Source organism: Cryptomeria japonica, chromosome 7 (assembly GCF_030272615.1).
Source record: "Cryptomeria japonica chromosome 7, Sugi_1.0, whole genome shotgun sequence".
NCBI lineage: Eukaryota > Viridiplantae > Streptophyta > Pinopsida > Cupressales > Cupressaceae > Cryptomeria > Cryptomeria japonica.
In genome coordinates this window covers 861,499,814-861,524,690 of record NC_081411.1, presented here as the reverse complement: position 1 = coordinate 861,524,690, position 24,877 = coordinate 861,499,814, and the positions used below count along the sequence as shown (strand labels likewise).

Here is a 24,877-nt window from a genome sequence, read left to right as displayed (position 1 = left end):
TATGTAAGTAAATTATACATATTAAATGGACACCAAAGGGTTAATTGTAAAATTAATTAATTCATCTTCAATTACTATATGTATGAAGAAGCATTTTAATAAGATGTTTTAGAAACTTTTTGGGAGGATAAATCCTTAGGGAATTAGAGGACTTTAGGAGGGTTTTTATAACCCTTATCAATTAATTAGAGATTTTTGTTAAATGTGTTTAAATTATTAATTGGTGAGGTAATAATAATTCTCTTGGAGAATTATTATCTCGCTTTCAACTTAGATTATTTATCGCCTAATCAATTTAGTTGTTTGATTCACTCAAAACATAGTTAAGACTAAACTAGTTTTGCATTATTTTAATATGATAGTTGTACTAGGTTAAGTATTTAATTTTTTTTTTTAATTTCGTTTGTGCCCAAAAGTTTGGGCATGACAAAGAAATTGGAGTTGGTTGACAAAATAATACATAGCAGTTCCATAAGTAGACTTCCCATTAAGCCACCAATTGAGCGTAAGATCTTGAAGGGAAGGGTCTCAAAGCGACGTAAGCTGAAACTTAAAGGAAAGATTTTTTGAGGCTCTAAACTAAGCAACAATGAAATTGATTAACCAATGTTTAGATCCTTTTCAATCTAAAATCTCGGAGCTACTTTACCCAATTATCACCCATCTATTAATAATAAACCAAAAAAATGTCTACTCTATAAGCTATAGCTTCCTCCCTACATCTTCCATTATTCCAAGCAAACAAACCATTGGTAGGCTTTAGATCTACCACTTTAAAAAATTCAATATTGTCTCTCAAAATTCCCATAGATGGATCAAGTCTAATATTTCCTCCCCTTTTCTCTTCCAAACTAGCCATCACACTAAAATCCCCTACAAGGATCCAAAAAATAAAGGGGCGAGAAAGTGAACATATCTATTAGATGAGTCCCAAGAAGGGATTTTCTCAAAAAATCAGTTGGATCATTAACATTAGTAAAAAGGAGATTCTCGCCAAATTCACAACTCACAATAACCATAGAGATAGTTGATCTACTGGAAACCTACTAGAGTGGGACAAGCTTGTGTGGGTTCTAAAGGCAAGCCATACCCCTTGAACTACCTTGAGCCCCAATGCACTAACAATGATTTTTAGCCCAAATTGTAGAAGCCCTATTTATCATACCATCCATTGATAACTTATTTTCTTGAATAAAGACCGCACCAAGAGAATGAGATCCAATAAACTCTTGAATAGCCTTTTGTCTAGGGATGCTATTCAACCCCCTTGCGTTCCATGATAAGACAATCATTTTTGGGATGAAGGAAAATGAGAATTAATGGTCTTTACGAAGCTGAACTCAACCAATGTCTCACAAAGTAACTTCACTTTGTCTTGATCTTTTTTCCTACCCTCTTAGGGGGCTTCTTCAAAGCACCCTTTTTGAGAACTTTTTGCTATAAACCCAAAGTAGGCAAGGTTCCCTTACTTTTACTAGCATCCTGAGACTCTTTAATATAAATTTCCTGAAGTAGTGCAACCTGGACCATCCTTCACTTCTTTGCCTCCACTTGTCTCAAGTCGACCAAAAGTCAACAAGGGGATATTTGTTTCCATTTGAACGTCTCCTCCTCCTTCTTGTAGATATCTAGAGCATCAAACTCGTTAAACACCTTATGCGACTGCCTATTCTCTTCTATTCTCTTCCCTTGTTATGGATTATAACTAAAATGAAACCCTCTTTATCCTCCACCATAGGAGCTTTTCTTTTTCTTGCTCGGGGGGTGGGAGGGCGAGTGAGATGGGTCTTGACTAGGCAACCTTGTAGGATTAGATTTGGGACACATCCTTTATAAATGACCATATTCATGACAAATCCAACATCTAAAAGAGAGAGTCTCATAATCTATTTGTTGAGTCCAAGAGGTGGATCCCAATTGAATTTCCTTGAAATCTGACAAGGGATTTCTTAAATTAATTTCAATACAAACACAATGAGTAATTACCTTTTTGTCTGTGGTTTTTTGAGATGGGCCCACAGGTTTACCAAGCAAGAGTGCAACTAAGTGAAAATGTTACACCTCCAAAATTCAAACAGAAACCATGAAAGACACATCCAAACATGAACTCTTGATGGTAACTCCTTTGTAGGGTTGAACCCAACATGCCATAGCATAATGAAAAGTCGAACCTGATTATAAAAAAAGGCCCACCTTCAAAAGCTTTATTTATATATGACATACTTGAGAAGATCACCAAAAAGTAACTGCCAACATTACCTCCATATTGTTTTCAAGATTCCATGTACGACAAGCCTAAGATTCTAAGAAGGATAAAAGACCCTGAATACCCATACATTTGTAGATCAAGACATGATATGACAAATAATTAACATCCTCCTCCACAATCGCAAGTTGAATCACAAGCAAAAGCCTATGTTCACTTCTCACACGACAACAACCCCCTTACAAAGAAGCACTAATCTGGAAATCAAAATTATTCAACTCCATTCCAGATATTTCTTTCAAAATAGGAGAAGAAATTCCTCCAATAACTTGAAAAAAACAATAACTTGTTTAGGTAAATTCGAGGGGGGAATTGATTCTAACGTCCCCATCTTTTGGTGTGAGATGGACAATTGCCTAAGTTATTTCTTAAGCCGAAAGTTTTGGGGTTAGGTTTGTCGGACATGAATTCGAGGTAAAATTTGAACCCAAAAGACCAATCAGATCTTCGACAACAGTAATCAAACCGATCTGTCTCTGGAGAGTAACATAAGAAACAAATCTTCACTGGAGTTCAGTTTGATGTGAAGAGGTAAGATATCTCATACCCTGAGACATCCATTTCTTTTATCTCGCTTTGTCTCTTTCATTGTCTGGTTGATATAACATTTGAATTTGACAGATTTGGAGAAAAGAGGCTCAATTGGGTTTATGTAAATTTTTTTTAGGACTTCAAAATCTTTCAATGATACAATGAGGTGGAGTGGATAATTAGTGTGAGTATGATTGTTGGGGCTAGATTTAAATGGGCATTTGAATTTACGATTTTCGATTTGGGTTTTGTTTCTTGGATGCTGACTGATTCATGGGCTGAGATGGGTAAATTTTAATTTTAATGTGACTTAATAGAGTGGTTGAGATGAGCATTTCTTTATTTATTTATTAATTTATGTCTGAAGTAGCGCATCGAATGATCTGTATTTTCCTGGATTGTTAAGCTATAACACACAAAATAAAACTTAATGCGGCTCGTAGAAACTGAAAAGAAATTAATCATAAATCAATAACAACAGAAGCGGCTGCAAAACACTATTTTGCTTACGACTTCATAAAATTTGGCCGAATTACATACATCGGTAACAGGAGAGTGTTCTGCCTATTGGATTTTCTCTACAACTATCCAGATTCTAAGTACTCTAATACAAGAGAATCATAAAAGTAATTCGAAAATAGAAGGTAACTAACTAAAGAAAAACCCTAGTTATCTTACCACTTCCCGTGTCATCGTTGCATCAAGGTCAGGCGTATCTGGACAGACCGGTGAAATATCCCATTGTTCTGATTTATTTTGTGGTTTGTTTGTTGGGTAAGTGGTAGGGAAGGCCTTCAGCGGAAGGGTTGAAATAACTATTCAATTTTGATATGGTTTTTGGCACGATATTTTAGTGGGCAATTTGTTTTGGAAGCATTCCCAAGTTGTTTTTGCCTTTAGACTGTTTGGAAGTCAAGTGATGCAAATGGGTAATTGATTTCAGTGAGCTTTCTGGTGCAAGGACGATGCATCATTTGTAACGAGGTTTTCATTTCAAAGCGGGTTTGGTACAGAGGCTCTTAACTGGTTACTTTAGTTTCTTACATTTAAAAGTTGCAAGGTTAAAGTTTATTCGATTTCAATTGGTTTTGTGATTCCTTGTTTTTAGCACATGCGTTAGCCTGAGATTTCGTTGTTGCAGGAATAAAGTTATATTTGATGTAGATAATGCCCATTTCAGAAAACAGAGTCAGACAGCCAACATGTTGACCGTTGAAATTGGAGAGCTTTGAATAGATTTGTTCTATGTGATCCAAAGATCCTTTAAATAGGCAAACTATATAGACAGACGTGTCTCTATGTGACAGATGCTTAGGGATTGTGATGAAATAGAGTTTATATTTTAAACACTCCCACATAGATTTTGTTTCATCACACAAAACAACTATATATCAGCGCTGGCAACAGGTTTATTAGCTACACATGTCTAAATGAAGAATGTTTAACATCAATGGTTTTTCGAAAGCATACAAACTTATCTTTGCTCAAAGGCTTGTTGAAGACATCTCCAAGCTGCTCATTGGTTGGTTTATAAACTAGCTCAATTTCCTTGTTGAGGAGATGCTCATGAATGAAGTCATGATGTACTTTGATATTCTTTGTGCAAGCATGGAGCACTGGATTCTTGGATATCTTCAACACGTTTTGATTATCACAATGCATAATTGTGGGATCAGGTTGTTGGTGTCAAAGATCCTTAGGAAACTGTCTGAGCCATATTGCTTCACATGTTGTTGAAGCAACTGATTTCTACTTTGCTTCAGTGGATGCCAATGCAGCATTAGGTTGCTTCTTATAACTCCATGAAATAATGGCAGATCCAAGAGTGAAGCGGTAACAAAAGTCTTAGACCTCATTTTGCACCTTACTAATTACTTTGTTTTGGATGAGTCATGATTTGGGACAAGATTCCAACTGAATAATATATGTTTGGATGAGTAATAGTCAAGTAAATCAGTTTTCCTACTGAACTCCTATATAGTGTTTCATTAATTGCCTTACCATCTAGGTCTTTAGTCAACTTATTACTTGTCTCCATTGGTATTGGTGAAAAGCTTAGTCTTGCATTTTGAACCATGTGAGAATTTTGGTCTAAGGGGGATACATTTTATGTGTTGGCTACACTTCAACTCCAAAGTAACAAGGTAATTCAATATTGGACATTTCAAAATTGGTCTTTCAAATTTTCTTTCACTTCATGTATAAGTTATTGATCATTCCTAGTGCTAAGAAAATCATCAACGTACAACACGATGAAGAGTATCTTGTGACCAAAAATCTTAATGTACAAGTGTGGATTAGCATCAAATTTTTGAAATCTCTTTTGAAGAAAGTACTTATCAATTTTTGAATACCAAGTGAAGTTTTACCATATAATGCATTTTTTGGTGACATTTATGAAATCCCCTTTGAAGAAAGTACTGATAAATTTTTGAACACTAGGCTTGTGGAGCCTGTTTTAAACCATATAATGCCTTTTTTAGGCAACATACCACATGATTCTTTCCCTTTCCAACAAACCTAGGGGGCTATGCCACGTATACCTCTTTTGTCATGTCCCCTCCTTGATCTATATATATAGCATAAATGAAACAATTATTATTAATTAATATAATATTTATCAACGAATAATTATTTGAAATTATTAAATATTATTATTTAATATTTATTACTAATAATATTATCAATATTTATTAATTAATATTACTATTATTAAATTAATGTTCCTTAATATATATATATATGAATGATATGAGCACATGTATGTATCCACATACAAAATCAGAGACAACGACAGTATATATAGATTGACCATTATTGACGCCAAACACAACTCCCTTATTGGGTGCGATTACATACAATCAGCAATTGTTTCGGGTGAAAGGGCATTGAACTACTATAAATGAGAGACAATGATTAATACTAATTGTTTGTTAAGAATTATACCAAAGGCTGCGATGTGACTTGAAACAATAGTAATTCAGTTACAAAGAGGTGCGATTGTCTTGAAAGGGTGCGATCTTGCTAAGTTGTTACGATTTCATTGTATCTGTCAAGGCTGCCACTTGATTATAGTAAGTAATGTTTCCTCATCAAGTGTGATTTAGAGAAAGGAATATTAATTAAGTGGAGGGTTGCAATTAGAAGGTATGTCTTCTTAATATCCAAAGGGTATGACTCCTTGATGTTAAGATATAAATAACGATTGAGCAAGGTGATAAGAGGGAGGCAGGGAGAAGGAATATATATGATCTGCAACCATCGAATGGATTGGATCAGATCAGAACTGTTATTAAGTTACAGGCAGTATCATCCTTGTCCTTAGTGGTATGCATAGGGACGTGCTTGGTATGGATGATTAACATATAAGACCGTTGATGTTCTTATGTAGAATTTAATAATATTATGAATATTAATAATGATATAATAATTATAAATTATTATAATACCATCTGGTAACTACTCTGCAGTAATTAATAATAATATCTGAACATAGATGAAAGTATATATATATAATGCTTTGATCGGACAAATAAATATTAGGATATAAATCAGAAGAATTCTTAAGTTAATATCAGAAAGAAGAATATGTTTTTTCTGTTACGTCTGTCAGTATTTAAGAAGTTGGGAAAAGAGATGTTCTCAAGTAGGGGACATTACAATTGGTCTGACACTTTTATTAAGACCTATCGATGTATGATAGATGAACAATTTATTTATTAATAGTTAATTGATTGAGCTGTGGAATATCACTGATTTGATTCAGGCTAAGGTGGAATTGTCTCCTAATATATTTAGTTGAGTCATAAGTATATTGAAATAGATTAATATTGTTAAAACATGCCTAAACCTAGTGGGGGACATTACATCTTTTGTCAAATGTCCATTTAGAAATGCACTTTCACATCCATTTTGTGGATTTTTGAATCATGCTAGGAAGCAAATGCTATCAACATTCTAACTATTATCATCTTTGTGACTAGAGCCAAGTTTTCCTTGTAGTCAACAGCTTCAATTTGTTTGTAGCCTCTAGCTACCAATCTTGCTTTGTGCTTGTCAACTGAGCCATCAGATCTAAACTTGATTTTGAACACTTATTTACAATCAATAGATTCTTTATCAACAAGCAAAGGTCCCAACTCCCATGTCTGCTTCCAATGAATTGAATCCATCTCTTGATTCATAGCACTTTGCCATTTTCCTTATTTTATTGCTTCATTAAAAGTGTTTGTTCATGAGCACTTAGATCAATTGTCATCAACGCATAGTTGACCTCAGTCTTGCAATCTGATGGGTATTCTGCTTGCACGTTCTAATCTATTTAGAGGAACATGTGATTGTGGAGTGGACAATGAGTCTACATGTGGCTCATCAATACCTTCTCTTTCTTCTATTGACTCAGTAATGCTTTCTGAGTTTAGCTTAACCTTTTTGGGTGATCTGACAAATCAACTCAACAAATAATCGGATGATGAGGCTCTTCCTTGAAAATGACATCTCCAGAGATGTGATTTTTGTTTGCCTTGGAGTTGTACTATTGGTAGGCAATTTTTGACTCTTATTAGAACTTCATTAGCTTTTCTCTTGGAATGTATCTTTAGGCAATGCTTCCAAAAGAATCTCAAATGCTTAACCAATGGTTTTCTGCCTGACAATGCTTTTTTTGAAAGAGACCTTTCCAAACTTATAGTCAAACTTCATTGGATCAAATAAGCTACTGCACAAACTACTTCTCACCATAATTTATCCTGAATATTACAAGTCTTGAGCATTGGTATAGCTTTTTCTTTGTGCCTCGTTCATTCTTTCAGTCACTCCATTTTGTGGTGGAGTTTATGTAGCCAAGAGCTGCCTCTTGATTACTGTTTTTTTCAAAAGTTGACAGATTTGTTTGAGGTATACTTCCTCTCCACTATCTGATTCAGCATTTTAATTTTTAATCACATTCATTTTCAACTTGGTGTATAAACTTCTTGAAAACATCAAATGCTTAAATAAACCCATACCTTTCAAGTTGATGAATGTCGCGATTATCAAGACTTGCCTATGGAAACTAGCTTCATCAGTCCACAAATATCAGAATGAACTCTTGGAGGCTGTTTAGGCTTTTCCAAAATCAACTTTTCTCTGTGTTGTATCCCCATAACATAGGCTTCAGAAAAATACTTTGCTATGGTGATGTGTGGAAGGCCATATACTATACATCTTGATTGAACATTTCCTTCAGCGACCTGAGGTTAATATGGCCAAGCCTTTCATGCCACAACTGATTTCTTGAAGCAATGCTTGAAACTAAGGCATTAGAGGAGTTTGTCCTCACGTTAAATGGTCATCCTTTCATATATCCATCATATACCAATTTTTTCCTATTGTCAAACACTTTACAAGTTCCTTGTTCAAATATGACCTTCACTTTTTTGGCAGTGATCTAGCTGACTGAGATAAGATACTTTTTATGTCATGGAACAAGTAAAACATTATCAATACTTATTTTACCTTGATTTGGAACATCGAGAAGAGCTCTGTCAACCCCTTCAACAAGTAGTTTTGAATCATCTCTTAATGTAAGTCTCTCTAGATTGCTTTGTTACATTTCTCAAGTTGTCAATATTACCAGTCATGTGGCAAGTAGCACCTATATTGATGATCTAGACATCATCATTTTGACATATTTGGAAGCATTTGCTGAAAACAATCCGTGACTTTCATCATCATCTTCAATAGCTGCAACAACCATCATAGTTCATGGTTTACCTTTGTTCATATCTTGCTTCTTCTTGAAGCATTGGTGCTTGAAATGACTATGACAATAGCAATAATCGGAAGCCTTTCATTTCTTCCGTTCACCGTTAACCATAACCATAACAAAATGTTTTTGCCATCGAGGGTTTTTACCCTCAAACTTAGATGCAAATTCATTTGCTGGTTCGGCTTCATCACCTTTGTTAAACATTTCTTTATGTTGCTATGGCAGACTTCCAAAACCTTATATTTCAGGTTGCCAATTTTTTACTCAATGATGAATGTAGTCTTTGCAAGAATTTGTCAAATATTGCCAAGATCTAGAGCACAATGAATAGCACAAAAGAGAGACAAAATAAACTGTATTCTAATCAAGATGCAAAATAAGATCAACTAGATCATTACATACAATGTAAGATGAGCCTACTTATAAAAGCAAAGGATATATGGATATGTGAGCATGTAATCATGACATGTGGCTAAATGAGAAACAAGGGTAGGTGAGGGTAGGTAGGAAAAATAATAAAATATTCCACAAGATGTGGATCACCCATCGAAGGTGGAACACAAAAGGTGGAATTTCTCCTACATGCATCATCTCTATGTGCACACTTCCCTGAGTGTCTCATATGCAAACTACTATGAGATGCATTATCCTAAGTCAACTTAAGTAAAGTGTAATTATGAGATATAATATACACCAACACCCCCCCTTAAGTGCAACTTAGGAGGTAGACTCAAGCTAACAATGCAAGATGGGTCTCGGCTGCTAAGCCATGTTATGTTAGGTGCCCATGTACAAATGCAATGCAATCAAACCAATGCAATCTCTCACAAATTGAGAAAGGGAGAAAACCACGTGGGAAAAACTCCCCCCCAAAAGAGAGGTGAAAACTATATGAAAGAACTCTCAAAGAAGTATGAGAAGGGCAAAACCCCATGTGAAGAAAAAGTCCCCCACATAAGAGAGAAGAAGAGAGACCAAGTAGCCCCCCCTCAATGTAGAATCTGCACCAATGGTAGAAGCTCGAAACTGAATGAAGAAACTGCTCCACAATCGTCAAACAACGTTCCTCCCCTCAAGAAGAAACAAAACCAAAGATGTAGGAAAAAAACTTGAGATATATGGAGTCTTTGAAACCTGCTCAAGTGTCTCCATGTCAATGCTGAAAGTTACCCCTTCCAAATCAGGTGTATAGATGCACACTGCTGAAAAAGGCAATCCAAGATCTAGTGGGGATGAATGAAGAACATGATCCAAAGACTCACATGTCTCTTCTAAGGATAAAGAGACCTCCTCCAAATTTGTACATAAGAATCCACAATCATGTCAACCTCGAAAGAATGATCATGTAGAGAATGAACAAGAGGGTCAGAGTGATCGCTCACAACATTTGAAGAAGTATCATCTTCATTAAAGAGAAGATGAATGTCATCAACGATGTCTCCCAAATTTGCAATGTGTTGAGCTTTTTAATTGCAATTGAGGTTGGAATACTAATTCACAACTTATGGACTCTTGTTGGTGTAATTAATTATTCATGTTGGATATTATTACACCTTACTTAAGTTTACTTAGGATAATGCATTTCATAATAGTTTGGATATGAGACACTTGGGTGTTTGTACCACATTGGGATAGTGTGTGTAGGAGAATTTCCACCTTTTGTGGTCCTAGTTGTTACATTCCACATTCAGTGGGTGATCCACCTCATGTGGAATATTATATTGTTTCTCCTACCTACCACACCTATTTCTTACCTAGCTTTGTTTCTTATTGAGCTACATGTCATGTTTGTGTGCTCACATATCCATATAGACTTGCCTCTATAAGCAGACTCATATTCATTGTATGTAACTTTTGATGATCCAGTTGATCAGTATTTTCATCTTGATAGAATACAGTTTATTCTTATCATCTATTTTGTCTCTCTATTGTACTTTTTATTGAGCTCTTGATCTTGGCAAAATGTCACATGGTATCAGAGTCTAAAGGGTTTCTTTGATTTGTCTTGAAGAGACGTTTTTGGAGTCTTCTATTTTCGGATTTGGGGATCTGCTATTTTTGGGGGTGTCTAATGGCGATTTGGACATCACGATTGAGTCTAGGAGGTGGTTTCCATGAAAATTGACTATAAAGTTGGCCTTTTTTGGTAAAAAGTGAATTTTGGGGCTTGGAGAAAAATTTTGCCCAATTTGAGTACGGTACGGATTTAAATTTTTTTTTTTTCTGCAAATATATATTGTAAATCTTATTTATTTTTTCAATTCGCACTTTTGTTTTAAATATGTAAAATTTTTTAAAAAAAATTAAAAACAAATAAAAAAAATTATTTTGTTTTACGGGGGGGGGGAAAATCTCTGTCCCCACCGTCGTACACCGTACCCTGCTTCTGCAGGAACCTCCATTACCACCGCCGACCTCCAGTACCACGACCAGTCCCCGCTTTTTTCTACGGCCCCTGGCAGTCTTTCCTTCGACTTGATCCTGCTGCACGTCCTCTGGCTGCCCGCTGGTCGCCCTCCGGTACTCGCTCCACGTTTAGTTGCCCGTGCTCTGGTGACTACTTCCGGCCCGCGCTGCCGCCGACAACCCCAACGCCTCCGGTCCTCGCCACGCGGGCTCCCATCACGGTCTCCGAATTGCCGCCATGCAGCACTCCCTCATCCACGCAGGCACACTTGCACACTGTGGATGCCATGTGGAGATATTTAATTTGATTAGTCTGCCACGTCAGCAGCCATGCGGATGCCACCTCTGCAATTTGTACGTTCAACTTCAAATGCTTGTAACTTGCTCATATTTGCTCCTTTTTTGTGCAATTTTTTTTGAAATGGGCTATAATTTCGTGCTATTCGTAGAGGTTGAGGAATTTTTGATTTTGATGGACGAATTTTTCAAAATCTGCAAATTTTCATGACTGTACCTGTCTAATCCCAGATTTTGCAACTTCAGAGGCTTTGTTTGGGGTCATACGACCTCCTTTTCAGGTGCCGTTTTTTTTGAAAGTGCATAATTTTTCGTCTACTTTCATAATCTGCCATTAGTTTGCAGTGATTTTGAGTAGAAATTGTACTTTCAGTATTTGGTCATTTTTGGCCTATTTGGTACTTGCATTTTGCTTGGATCTTAGTTTAGATCACTACCAGAATTTGTTGGAGTCTTTTATAGCCTATTTGAGGCAGTTGTAAGATTGAAATCAAACATCCACCTTGCCTTGTTTTGCAAGTGGCCCATTGTATACGCGCTAAGTATAAAGTGCCAAATCACCATTTTGGGGGGGGGTGTGGGGGGGGGGGGGGTTTCTTGATTGATTAATTTGGAGGGTGTCTTGTGTGATTGTGCCTCTCTCTATCTTGTGTTTTTTCATTTTGGTGCTATGGGTTCTCCTAAATTTCCACTTTTAACTGCTCATAATTATGCATCATGGAAGATAAAGGCATGGAGTAAACTAATGGAAAAAGATCTCACTCATTATGTAAATGGAACTATTACAACACCACCTGATCCTAATGCTCAAATTGAATGGCTCACTAAGAATGCTATGACACTTGGAACATTGAGAAAGTATGTATCATATGACTTCATTTTTCACATTGATAAGTGTACTACAATTAAAGAGGTTTGCGATATTTATGACAAATTGTATGGCCAAGTTGATGAGATTAAGGGCTACAAGCTTGATAGTGAACTCACAACTTTGGATCCCAAGGATTTTGATACAATCCAAGATTATGTCACAAAAGCAATTGAGCTAAGAGCAAAGCCAAAGGATTGTGGAATTGACAAAAATGATGCTCAATTGGTTTATAACTTGTTGGACAAGCTTCCTTTAGAGTATGCAGCCTTTGTATTTAGCTTTCACACCCATAGGTTAGCTCAAGGTTCCTCTTACACTTCTCCCTCATTTGATGCATTCACGGAGATGTTGATACTTGAGCAATCTAAGTTGACCAAGATGGGGATTCTCAAATCTTCAAATTCACAAGCTTTGGTGGCTAATAAGGGGAATCAAAGCAATCAAGGAAAAGGCAAGAATCACAAGCAACCTAAGTCTAAACCACAACAAGATGGAGCACAATCCTCCTCTCCACAACAAGGTGTCTCACCTAAGAGGAAATCATATAAGGACAATCTTTTCTGTGCATATTGCAAGAATTCAAGACATGATGAACATCATTGTTACAAGAAGGATATTGATGAGTTGAAGAATCTTCTTGAGAAGAACAAAATCAACCTACCTTCTAGAATGTCTACTTCGGCTTCCAAAGAAAAGGATAAAGGAAAGGATCACTCTTTTGGGAAAGATAAAGGAAAAGGACAAGCTCTTTGTGCTACTACAAGTCATGATTCAGGGAGATGGCTTCTAGATTCAGGGGCTTCTCATCATATGGCATCTTCGCAGTCTATATTCTTTTCATTTGAGCCTTGCCACATGCCGCAGATTTTGATGGGCAATCATACATACATGGATGTGATTGGGAAAGGATCTATTGCCATTGGGGATAACTCTTTCAATGATGTGTTGTGTGTACCCCACTTGACAAACAATCTTCTTTCCATCTATCAAATCACACATGGGGCAACTAAGAAAACTGTGGAGTTTACACTTGATTCAGTTATCCTTGCGACTGGGGTGGTTGATCATGCATCTCGGTTGTACTCTTTTTCACATTTTGGTCCTATTGATGAGGTTGATTATTCCTGTGTTGATGATTTAGATTTTGAAGAGAACTTTGGGTACTTGAACTTGGGGATTCTCACATGTGACCCCGTTCTTGAGCCTTGCATTTCATTTCCTCCTATTGATATCACATCACCTATTGCACCTGATGATGCAGCTAGTGCGACAGCTTTGCCTTCTAGTGATCCAGTGCAGCAAGATATTTTATGTCTTCCAGCTTCAGTTCATTGGGATGACAACTTGACAGACATTGCAGGTTTGTTTGTGGAGTCCTACATTGCAGATTTGGGAGACATCATTGATGAGATTCATCTTCTCTTTGATGAAGATGATCCTTCTTCGATTGTTGCGAGGGAACACTCTGACCCTCTTGTGCATTCTCTACATGATCCTTCTTTCGAGGCTGACATGATTGTGGATACTTTTGTACAACAGTTGGAGGAGGTCTCTTTATTCTTTGAGGAGACGTAAGTCTTTGGATATTGTTCTACATTCTTCTCCACTAGATCTTGGAGTGCCTTTTTCAGCAGTGTGAAGCTGTTCACCACCTTTGGAGGGGGTAACCTTCAACATTGACATGGGGACACTTGAGCAGTTTTCAGAGATTTAATTCATCATGAATTTTTTTCCTACATCTTCTCTTCATGATTGTGGAGACTTCATGGATACACCTTTGGTTTTGTTTCTCCCTAAGGGGAAGAATGTTGTTCGACGTTTGTGTAGTAGTTTCTTCATTCATCTTCGAGCTTCTACCATTGGTGCAGATTCTACATTGAGGTGGGGCTACCTAGCTTCTCTTCTTCTCTCATATGGGGGGGACATTTTCCTCACATGGGGTTTTGTCCTTCTCATACTTCTATGAGAGTTCTATGTATATAGTTTTCATCTCTCTTTTGGGGGAGGGTTTTTTCCCATTGGGTTTTTCTCTCTTTCCTTGGTTTGTGAGAGATTTCATTGCGTTGGTTTGCATGCATTTGCATTTGTACATGGGTACCTAACATGGCCTAGTAGCCGGGACCCATCTTGCATTGCTTAGTTGCATTGTAGACTTAAGTGCATTCCCCTAAGTTGCACTTAAGGGGGGGCGTTAGTGTAATTAATTATTCATGTTGGATATTATAATATTATTACACCTTACTTAAGTTTACTTAGGATAATGCATTTCATAGTAGTTTGGGTATGAGACACTTGGGTGTTTGTGCCACATTGGGATAGTGTGTGTAGGAGAATTTCCACCTTTTGTGGTCTTATCTTCTTGTTACATTCCACATTCAGTGGGTGATCCACCTCATGTGGAATATTATATTGTTTCTCTTACTTACCACACCTATTTCCTACCTACCCTTGTTTCTTATTGAGCCACATGTCATGTTTGTGTGCTCACATATCCATATAGCCTTGCCTATATAAGCAGGCTCATATTCATTGTATGTAACTTTTGATGATCCAGTTGATCAATATTTTCATCTTGATAGAATATAGTTTGTTCTTATCATCTATTTTGTCTCTCTATTGTACTTTTCATTGAGCTCTTGATCTTGGCAAAATCTCACAACTCTCATAGCTTGACTCATCCTCGACAACGGCACAAAAAATGTTGAGCTTTTTAATTGCAATTGAGGTTGGAATACTAATTCACAACTTAGAGATTTTTATCCACACTAAGCAACCTTTCATGAACTAGAAGCTACATTTAATTATCAACCCAGGGACGTGAACTTGAAATGAGACAACACTGTATATGCACTATGGAAGCCTTCTAAGCCTTCTAAGTTGTTATTTCAATTGTGTATAGCAAATAAACTTAGAATAATAAACTGAATTGAAAACATGACAATGTTGGAAATAAAACTAACTACACAGCAGTGGTTGCAGGAAGACTGGTTATTTGCAACAACAGTGGCTGCAAGAAGATTGGTTATTTGCAACAACAGTGGCTGCAAGAAGACTGGTTATTTGCAATAGCAGTGGCTGCAGGATGACTGCTCTAAAACTAGTGAAATTGAATATGCTGAAAACAAAACCTATCATAACCAACTCACTAATAAAAGTAAAACATAATGAATAAAAATGTAAGCTACTACAAATCTAAACTATGATGAAATCACACTTCTTTAAGTGGCCCCTGCTTGTTTATTTCAATCTGTTATTTGCATTCCATCTTCAATAAACAAGCTTCAATGCTCAAATAATCTTCTTATTGCAAATCAAATATTACATGGACATATATTGGACTTGCTAATTGAACTTGGACACCATTAACAAGACTCAACACTAACTGGATACTCTCTACACTATTCTTAACACTACTATCAACACTAATTACTCACAACTCAACAAAATCTCAAATTTATGCTTGAGGCTTGAGAGTTGAAGTAATTACAAACTCAACAACTTATTACGAATGTCATTTTTCCTGTGACAGCAAGGAGATGACTTATTCTACTCTTGATTGATAATAAAGATTAAACTAACAAGAGTTGAGAGAGTTCTAATCCTCTTCAAACTCTACAACCATTAAATGCACTCATGGCTGAACATTTGTACAAAACATGTTATAATTATTTATGAATCATCAAATCTTGTTTCCACAAGCTTCTCCAATGTTCCTTCACTTTAATAACTCCAAATACACAAACTCATGAAGAGGTAGAAGAGTCCAAGTTGAATTAGAACTCAATCCTTAACTGTTGCCTGGAAATCTGCTAGTTTGTCTTAGTCAACTTCTGGTGAATTCTGCTTATTAACTATTGCGAATCAACTCAAACGGTTTAAACCCTTTTTAGATCTCCTTTTAAGCTTTCAGATCATTTTAAAAATCTGAATTTTGTTAAGAAATGAGTGAGATATGCCCATTTTACTGAAACTGATCTTTTGACTTTTTCTACACTTATAGTCAACTACTATATTTGTCAATTACCAACTTGCGCCTCCTCCTTTCTAGCTATATGAATGGCTCAAACCACTCAAAAACAACATGTTAATCATTCCAAAATACTTTACATTCAATAATAACCATTTAATATAATATTCTATCATCATTTAGCATCAACTAGCTAGACACACATGTGCATATCAAACACCATTAATCCTAGTTAATGCTTCACAAAACCACGGTAATGTTTGGAAATTACTTGGAAGCACATTATAAACATGAGGTAAAGTATCATAAAACATGAAATAATATGGTCAATTCATAGGCTCATCACAATGTAGGACTCCACAAACAAACCTGCAATGTTTGTCAAGTAGTCATCCCAAGGAACTGAAGCTGGAAGACAAGGAATATCTTGCTGCACTGAATCACAAGAAGCCCAAACCGTAGTAACATTTACATCATCAGGTGCAATAGTAGACATGATATCAATAGGAGGAGATGAAATGCAAGGCTCATGATGGGATCACATGTGAGAACACCCAAGTTGAAGTAACCAAAGTTCTGCTCGATATCTGAATCAACATAAGAAGCGTGATCGACATATGAAGAATCAATCTCATCACGAGTAACAAAATCTCCAAAGGAATATAACCGAGATGCATGAACCACCTTCCTTGTAGCAATAATAGCTCTAGTCTCCAAGTCTCTAATGCCAAATCAGGTGTGAACTCCATTGTTTTCCTTGTTTCCCCATGAGTGATCTGATAGATGGAAAGAAGATGGTTTGTCAAATGGGGTACTGTTGGTGTCTTTTTATCATCTATCGAATATTAGAATAAAATATCCAAAGACACTCTATCCTCTCTTGAAAAATCACCGCTTATGCTAATATCATATGGCGATTCCAAGGTTTCTTTTGCCAAGCCTTGATTGTTGATTTTAGACTTTCAAATTTAAACTATACTCAGAAAAACTGAAGTTAATTACTAAATCAATATATTTGGTGTTTAGTTTAATTACTTTCAGACTTAGACATAAACATAAATTGAGCAAAATGAACATGACACACAAATACCTTGGGAAAACCTCCTAGGAGGAAAAACCCAGCCAAAAGATCCTCAGATCTGACTATGAATTATATCCAATTGTAACAGTACATTACTTAGCTGGTAGTTTTGATGTGGCACACCAATTTGCCTAAGCCTTTCACACAACAATACACCTCTTGAATCTGTTTTGCATGTAACAACAAGATGATCTTCAGATGAATAGATCTGGAAATTGTCTTTGGCTTCACATATGTCTTGCAATTTGCATCTTCTATTGAAGTTCACCCATGTATTAACAATCGCCTCAATGCACACTTCCTTCACTTCGCATTTAGAATTCTTTCTTTCTGATTTTCGCACTTGCAGAATGATTATCGCATGTAATGTAATTGTATTTTGAATGCATCAAATGGTGCTCAATATATATGAGGATAGACTTCAAGGTTGAGTCGGCTGAGAGGAGTATTGGCGCCATATTTTAAATAACAACCACACACGTTACAATGCATAGGCCCCATTTAATTTGGTGCTACACGCTAAGTAAAGGCAACATGGGTCCGACCTCTTTAGTTGGGTTCTAATGTTGCCTATCGGCAATTAGAACCCAACACAAATGTGCTTTATTTTCGAATCTAAGTTACAATAAAAACAACACTCCCTCTTAACTTAGGGAGGAAATAATTACAGAGTCAAAACATCATAATCTTCCATCTTGCACACAAGCAAAGAATGGATCCACCTTACATTGTCCGCAGAGGGTGGAGAGGATCTTTTCTACCATCTTACATGGCCCGCGGAGCATGGTAAAAATTACTCTTCTCCCTGAGAAGATAACACTACCACCTTACATTGCTCGCAGAGGGTGGTTGATGCAACACAATGCATCACTGAGGTTGAGACTCCCTCTCAACCAAGGTTTCATTATCCACAATACCAAGTCTATCTTTGAAGTGCACAAACTTCACTCTGGATAGAGGCTTGGTTAGAATGTCTGCAACCTATTCATCAATGTCGACATACTTCAGCTGAATGGCGCCTCTTTGCATCATATCTCAAATGAAGTGATAATGAGTTTCCACATGTTTTGACATGTCATGAAACACGGGATTGACAAACATCTTGATACAACTCTGATTATCACAATGAATAACTATAGGTTCCCAAGGTTGTCCAAACAACCCAACAAGAAGCTTATGAAGCCGCACTGCTTCTCTAGAAGCAACACTTGCTGCAATATACTCAGCTTCAGCAGTACTTAGTGCAACTGAGGATTGTTTTCTGCAAGCCCAAGAGATCACTGCGGATCCTAAGTTAAAACAAATTCCTGAGGTGCTTTTCCTGTCCTTGACACTTCCCGCCCAATCTGCACCTGAGTAACCTTCCAAGGTTATTGGAGTTTTGAGTGGATACTTCAGCCCATGACCAACTGTACCTCGCAAGTATCTCAGAATGTGCTTGGCTGCAACAAGATGAACATGCTTAGGCATGCTCATGAACTGGCTGAGGGCATTCACTGCATAACATATATCTGGTCTAGTGTTAACTAGATACATCAATGATCCAATCAACTGCTTGTACTCCGATGGATCTGCAAAATCAGAGTTAGCTGCAAAAGCACTCAACTTTTTTAAGTTAGATTCCATAGGAGTAGACATAGGTTTACAATCCATCATTCTAAATCTTTTCAAAATATCGATAGTATACTTTCCTTGACTCAGAAAAATTTCGTTAGATCTTTGCCATACTTCTAGACCTAGAAAATAATGCATTAGACCTAAATCCTTCATTTCAAATTTTGAAGCTAATTCTTTCTTACATCTAATAATAAGCTCATCTTCACCAGTAAGAAACAAATCATCCACATATAGAACCAAAATGAGCATTTCATCATTAGATACCTTAAAGTAAATGTTAGAGTCAGCATCATTCTTACAAAACCCTAAACTTAACAAGTACTTAGCAATTCTTTCATACCAAACACGAGGGGCCTGTTTGAGGCCATATAGAGCTTTCTTCAATCTGCAAACATGAGTTTCTCTATCATGAATCTCATAACCCTCAGGTTGTTCAATATAGACTTCTTCCTCAATGACACCATTAAGGAAGGCAGTCTTAGCATCCATTTGTGATGTAGCTTCCAACCTTTAGCTGCAACAATGGCTATTGTAGTTCTAATAGAAGTATATCTAGCAACAGGAGCAAACGTTTCTTCATAATCTATGCCTTCTTTTTGAGAAAAACCACGAGCTACAAATCTAGCTTTATATATCTCAATACTACCATCAGCATTATGTTTAATTTTAAATAACCACTCAGAAGAGACAACAGACTTACCTTTGGGTCTAGGCATGATGTCCCAAATATAATTCTTGATGATTGACTGATATTCTTCATCCATAGCTAACTTCCAGGCATGTTGGCTCAAGGCTTCTTCAACATTATGTGGCTCAGACTCAATGAGATTGCTCATTAATGCAATTTAGTTGGAGAATACTTGAGATCTCTTGCTTTCTCTGAAAGTGCCACTGGGAGCTGCAAATCTTTCAGCTTCTTGAATGGTGTTTCTCACCCAAAGTGGCCCTCTTTTTGCAACAACAATGTCACTAGGTATATCAGTGGGATCCATAGGCTCAGGTGGATCATTATGCTCTTCTTGAGGTGGAGGCTCAACAGACTCCCTCTAAATCTCAGGGTTAGTATCAACATTCATATCTTGATCGTCATTAACTTCATCAATAACAAGAGAACCTTTTGATTTCTTGAAGGCAATATCTTCTTCAAAAGTAACATCCCTACTTACCTCAACATACCTTTGACCTGGAATGTAGATCCTTAAGGCCTTGGAGGATTCACTGTAGCCAACTAGTATTCCTTTCTTCCCAGAAGGCTCCAACTTGGTTTGATTTTCCTTGGGCACATGGACATATACAGGACTTCCAAAAATTCTTAAGTGACTGATCTCAGGTTTGGATCTTGTGAAGGCTTCTTCAGGAGTCATATTCTTTAGAACACGGTGAGGACATCTATTCTGAATATATACTGTTGTTCTCGAAGCCTCAGCCCATAGAAAAGTCTGCAAATCTTGATCATGAATCATAGCCTTTGCAGCCTCAACAATTGTTCTATTCTTCCTTTCAGCAACTCCATTTTGCTGAGGATTATATGGAACACAGAACTCCCTCTTAATTTCTGTCTCAACACAAAAATCATGAAAGCTACCAGAGGTATACTCACCTCCATTGTCAGATCTTAAACATTTAATTCTTTTACCAGAGATGTTTTCAGCCAATGCCTTAAACTCTTTAAATCTACTTAAGACTTCATCGGATTCTTTAGATTTCAAGAAGTAGATCCAAGTTTTCCTAGAGAAATCATCTATGAAGATTACATAATAAAGAAATCCACTAAGAGATGCTACAGACATAGGACCACATAAATCAGAGGGAACAAGTTCTAGTTTATCTTTAGCTCTACTTTCACTTTTATGAAAAAGACTTTTAACATTTTTACCTATAGCACAACCTTTGCATGTACCATCATGAATTTGACTGAGTTTAGGCATACCTTTGACTATCTTTCCAAGGGAGGGAAGTGCTTGAAAGTGTAAGTGTCCAAGTCTTCTTTGCCATAGCTCACAGGATTTGGGAGCCTCATTAATGAGGGCTTGAACAGGGTTAGCAGAGAGCTTGTATAAACTATCATATCTATTTCCAATTACACGAGCAAATTTAAAACTAGCCTTCTTAGGCCAAGCAAGGACTTTACCCTCAGAAAATGCAACTTGATAACCTTTTTCTTCTAGAGCAGAAATGGAAATTAATTTTTTTTTAATTCCAGGGACAGATAAGATGTCACTAAGGTGAAGAGAAATACCAGAGTCTAAATTCAGAGAAGTAGTGCCAAAACCTCTTACCGAATATTTAGCATCATCACCAATTACTACATGTAGACTGGTATCTTTCTCTACTAAGTCTAAAAGATGCTCACAATAGCCTGTGATGTGTTTGGGAGCACCACTGTCAATCAACCATGTGTTACAGTTTGTGAGAATGTTGCTTGACAGGGCAAAAATGAATAAGAAATCCTCATTTTGATTTGAGACTTCATTTAGGTTGGCTTCTCTTTGCGGAGGTTCATTCTGACATTCTTTAGCATAGTGACCAAATTTGTCACTTCTAAAGTATCGAACACGATAGAGATCTCTTGGCTTCTTCCAATAATTCTGAGCATTTGATAATCTGAAATCTCTATTCCTCTTAGCATTATTCTTCTTCCAATGGCCACCTTTCTTGCATTGGGCTGCAAGTACATGCTGATCATTCACTTGAGGACATTTGAGTTTTCCTCTTGTGATAAGACGAGACTCTTCATGAATGCAATCATTATTAAGACGATCAGAAGTAGGTAATTCAGTTCTTCCACTTATGGTTTGAATGAAAGAGTCCCATGAGTCTGGTAGACCATTTAGAGCAATCATGACAATATCTTTGTCTCTTATGTTATGTCCAATTGTACCTAGTTGATTCTTTAGTTCTAAAATCTTCATGAAATAAGACATAGCAGATTCTTCCTTTGACATCTTGATATTAAGTAATTGCTGCCTTAAGGTAATTGGTCTACTGAGATTGTTGATTTCATAAGTACGTTGAAGATGAATGAACATTTCCCTTGCTGTAGTGAATGAGGAAATGGAGGTGACTAGGTGATCTTTGACTGAATCAATAATGAGTTTTCTGGCTTTGACAACATTCCTTTTGAATTGTTTTAGCTCAGCTGCATCTGTAGGTTCAGTCAACTTTTCTTCATCTATGAATTGAACTTCTTCTTCTTCTAGGGCAATATGGATGCGGACCTTCCATGTAGCAAAGTTGAGGTTTCCATCAAGCCTATCTTCAACTTTCAGCCCCATTGACCTGACAAAAAATGAAAAAACAATCTGGAAATAAAAGAGTACTGAAATCTGAAGGTTGATCTAACCTATAGCTCTGATACCATGTTGATTTTAGACTTTCAGATTTAAACTATACTCAGAAAAACTGAAGTTAATTACTAAATCAATATATTTGCTGTTTAGTTTAATTACTTTCAGACTTCGACATAAACATAAATTGAGCAAAACGAACACGACACACAAATACCCTGGGAAAACCTCCTAGGAGGAAAAACCTAGCCAATAGATCCTCAGATCTGACTATGAATTATATCCAATTGTAAGAGTACATTACTTAGCTGGTAGTTTTGATGTGGCACACCAATTTGTCTAAGCCTTTCACACAGCAATACACCTCTTGAATCTCTTTTGCATGTAACAACAAGATGATCTTCAGATGAATAGATCTGGAAATTGTCTTTGGCTTCACATATGTCTTGCAATTCGCATCTTCTATTGAAGTTCACCCTTGTATTAACAATCGCCTCAATGCACACTTCCTTCACTTCGCATTTAGAATTCTTTCTTTCTGATTTTCTCACTTGCAGAATGATTATCGCATGTAATGTAATTGTATTTTGAATGCATCAAATGGTGCTCAATATATATGAGGATAGACTCCCAAGGTTGAGTCGGTTGAGAGAGTATTGGCGCCATATTTTAAATAACAACCACACACGTTACAATGCATAGGCCCCATTTAAGATGGTGCTATACGCTAAGTAAAGGCAACATGGGCCCGACCTCTTTAGTTGGGTTCTAATGTTGCCTATCAGCATTTAGAACCCAACACAAATGTGCTTTATTTTCGAATCTAAGTTACAATAAAAACAACATTGACATGTGGATAAACTCAATGGGCATTGTGATATGCTGGTAATACACAAAGGGACTTACGCTTGGCTCGTTCAATTCACAATGGAGATTTATCGTTCGGGTTCTTGATCATGGATTTCAAGAAAATTGAAAAGGAGGTAAGGGTTTAGAAATTCTAATATATTTCGAATAATTCAAGAGACGGTAAAGACTAGGTGAAACTAATAAACAACACTTTGTTTCGCCACTCTTGGACAACTACGCAAAGCATGTGCAATCTTATAAGGTTGTGCTCAAGATTTTCCCATATGAATAATACCAACAATTGAACAATGTTACTCAAAGTAGAAGTTAAGCGTCCACATCAAAAGCTCAGGCTAACTTTATACATTGAATGAAAATCATCCATCCAACAAAAGTATGAGCAAAAGTTTCACCAATCTAAACTATCAAATCCTTCATTCATCTAACGTACATAAAATAAAATCTAAACTATGATGAGAGATGAGAACCATTCAGACTCCAAAATAAGGGAAATAATCAACATCAATTCGAACAATGCATTACTTATTATTTTGGCAATCCTAAGCAACAATTGCTTATCTCAACATGTTTTGCAACATGCTCCCATAATTTTCAAATGAGGGGTTGAGCTTAATTTATAGGCTCCCCAATTACAATTCAATGGCCAGGATTGATTTCCAATCAACGTCCGAGATTAAAACAACCTAACTCTAATCAAAGTTTCCCAAAATTGGTCAAATATACGTCGGATGAGAGACAAGTGGCACAAGATGCTATTTTTTAGGATTGCACCCCTTTCTCCTGTTGAGAGGCAGTGTGTTCAATGAACCTGGACATGTTGTTTTGGAACAATTGAATGTCCTCCTTGAATTCTCCAATTTGTGTCGACAAATTGCCCAAGTATGGAAAATTGTAGTCTTTATGCCACCATCTGATTCTGATTGGGAGCTTGTCTTTAATTCTTCAAGAGATGAAATCCTTCAAGAAGCCTGGAATTTCTTCGTATATTTTCGCCAAGCCTGAAGACTTCCTTTCTTCATGCCTGGAAACTCTGTCAAATGCCTAAGATTTTGGAGAAAAATTCCCCTGCGCCTTCGCCACAATGAAGAAATATATCCCATAATTAGCCAAATTTTGGCTAGCCAAGATTTTGACCATTTTTATGCTAGGACACACTTTTCCTGTGGATTTGCCTTCAATTCTGGATCTGGCTTGTGCTAAGTAGAATAAACTTTGCCTTTGGACAAGAATTTTATTCATCTCCTCTTTATTTTCATCTTTGTTCTTCTTTCTTTCTGTTTTCTCTCCAACATGTAGAACACAAGATGCCACTGAGAGGGGGGGTGATTCAGTGGTTTCTAAACTTAACCCTTTTTAATCCTAAGTGTGTGTACCGGTTAGCAGATCTAACACAAGGTGAATATACCGGTGAGATAGGGGAGGACAACAAGATGCAAACACACACAAATACACATCATATAACACCGTATGTATGAGCAAAATCCAACATGGGAAAAACCTCGGTGAGAAAAACTGCTGGAGTCTACTGCTCCAATCCAGCCTCACAATAAACACTTGTATTAGAAAGTTTAGGGCACCAACCCAAGGAGCACCAACCCCTACACTGAGCTCCAACTCAGTGATTACAATGAAATAAATCAATACAATAGTAACAGCCTTGTCACAAATGAGCTTTGTAACTCTCACACATATCTTTGTCTGATGCTCTATGCTCTTTGCATCAGCTCTGCCGGATCTCCCTTCACTCTCCCTTTGACTTATTGGTAGAATCCTCTCTCTACCGGTTTTATCTCTTCACTGTTTCTTTGCTTCAGTCCTATCAGTTCAGACATTGCCGGTTAGGAGAATTGACACTTTGCAACTGGTTCACCGGTTACCTCAACCCTTGCCGGTTGAATCTCTCTACCTCTTCTTTGATCTCTACTGGTTCTTCGT

General features: G+C 36.8%; 1 protein-coding gene across 4 annotated transcripts in view; it reads left to right on the top strand.

The window, feature by feature from the left end:
• The first annotated feature begins 2,414 nt into the window (after positions 1 to 2,414).
• LOC131047040 (reticulon-like protein B16) overlaps positions 2,415 to 24,877 on the top strand; it is a 50,451-nt gene continuing 27,988 nt past the window's right edge. Inside the window, exon 1 of one of the 4 annotated variants that reach the window (XM_057980838.2) lies at positions 2,415 to 2,797. The gene's annotated coding sequence lies outside the window, so the exon portion shown is untranslated. Of the gene's footprint in view, positions 2,798 to 2,824; positions 2,982 to 24,877 lie in introns of those variants that run through there. The other 3 variants (XM_057980835.2, XM_057980837.2, XM_057980836.2) reach the window with 3 other exon arrangements.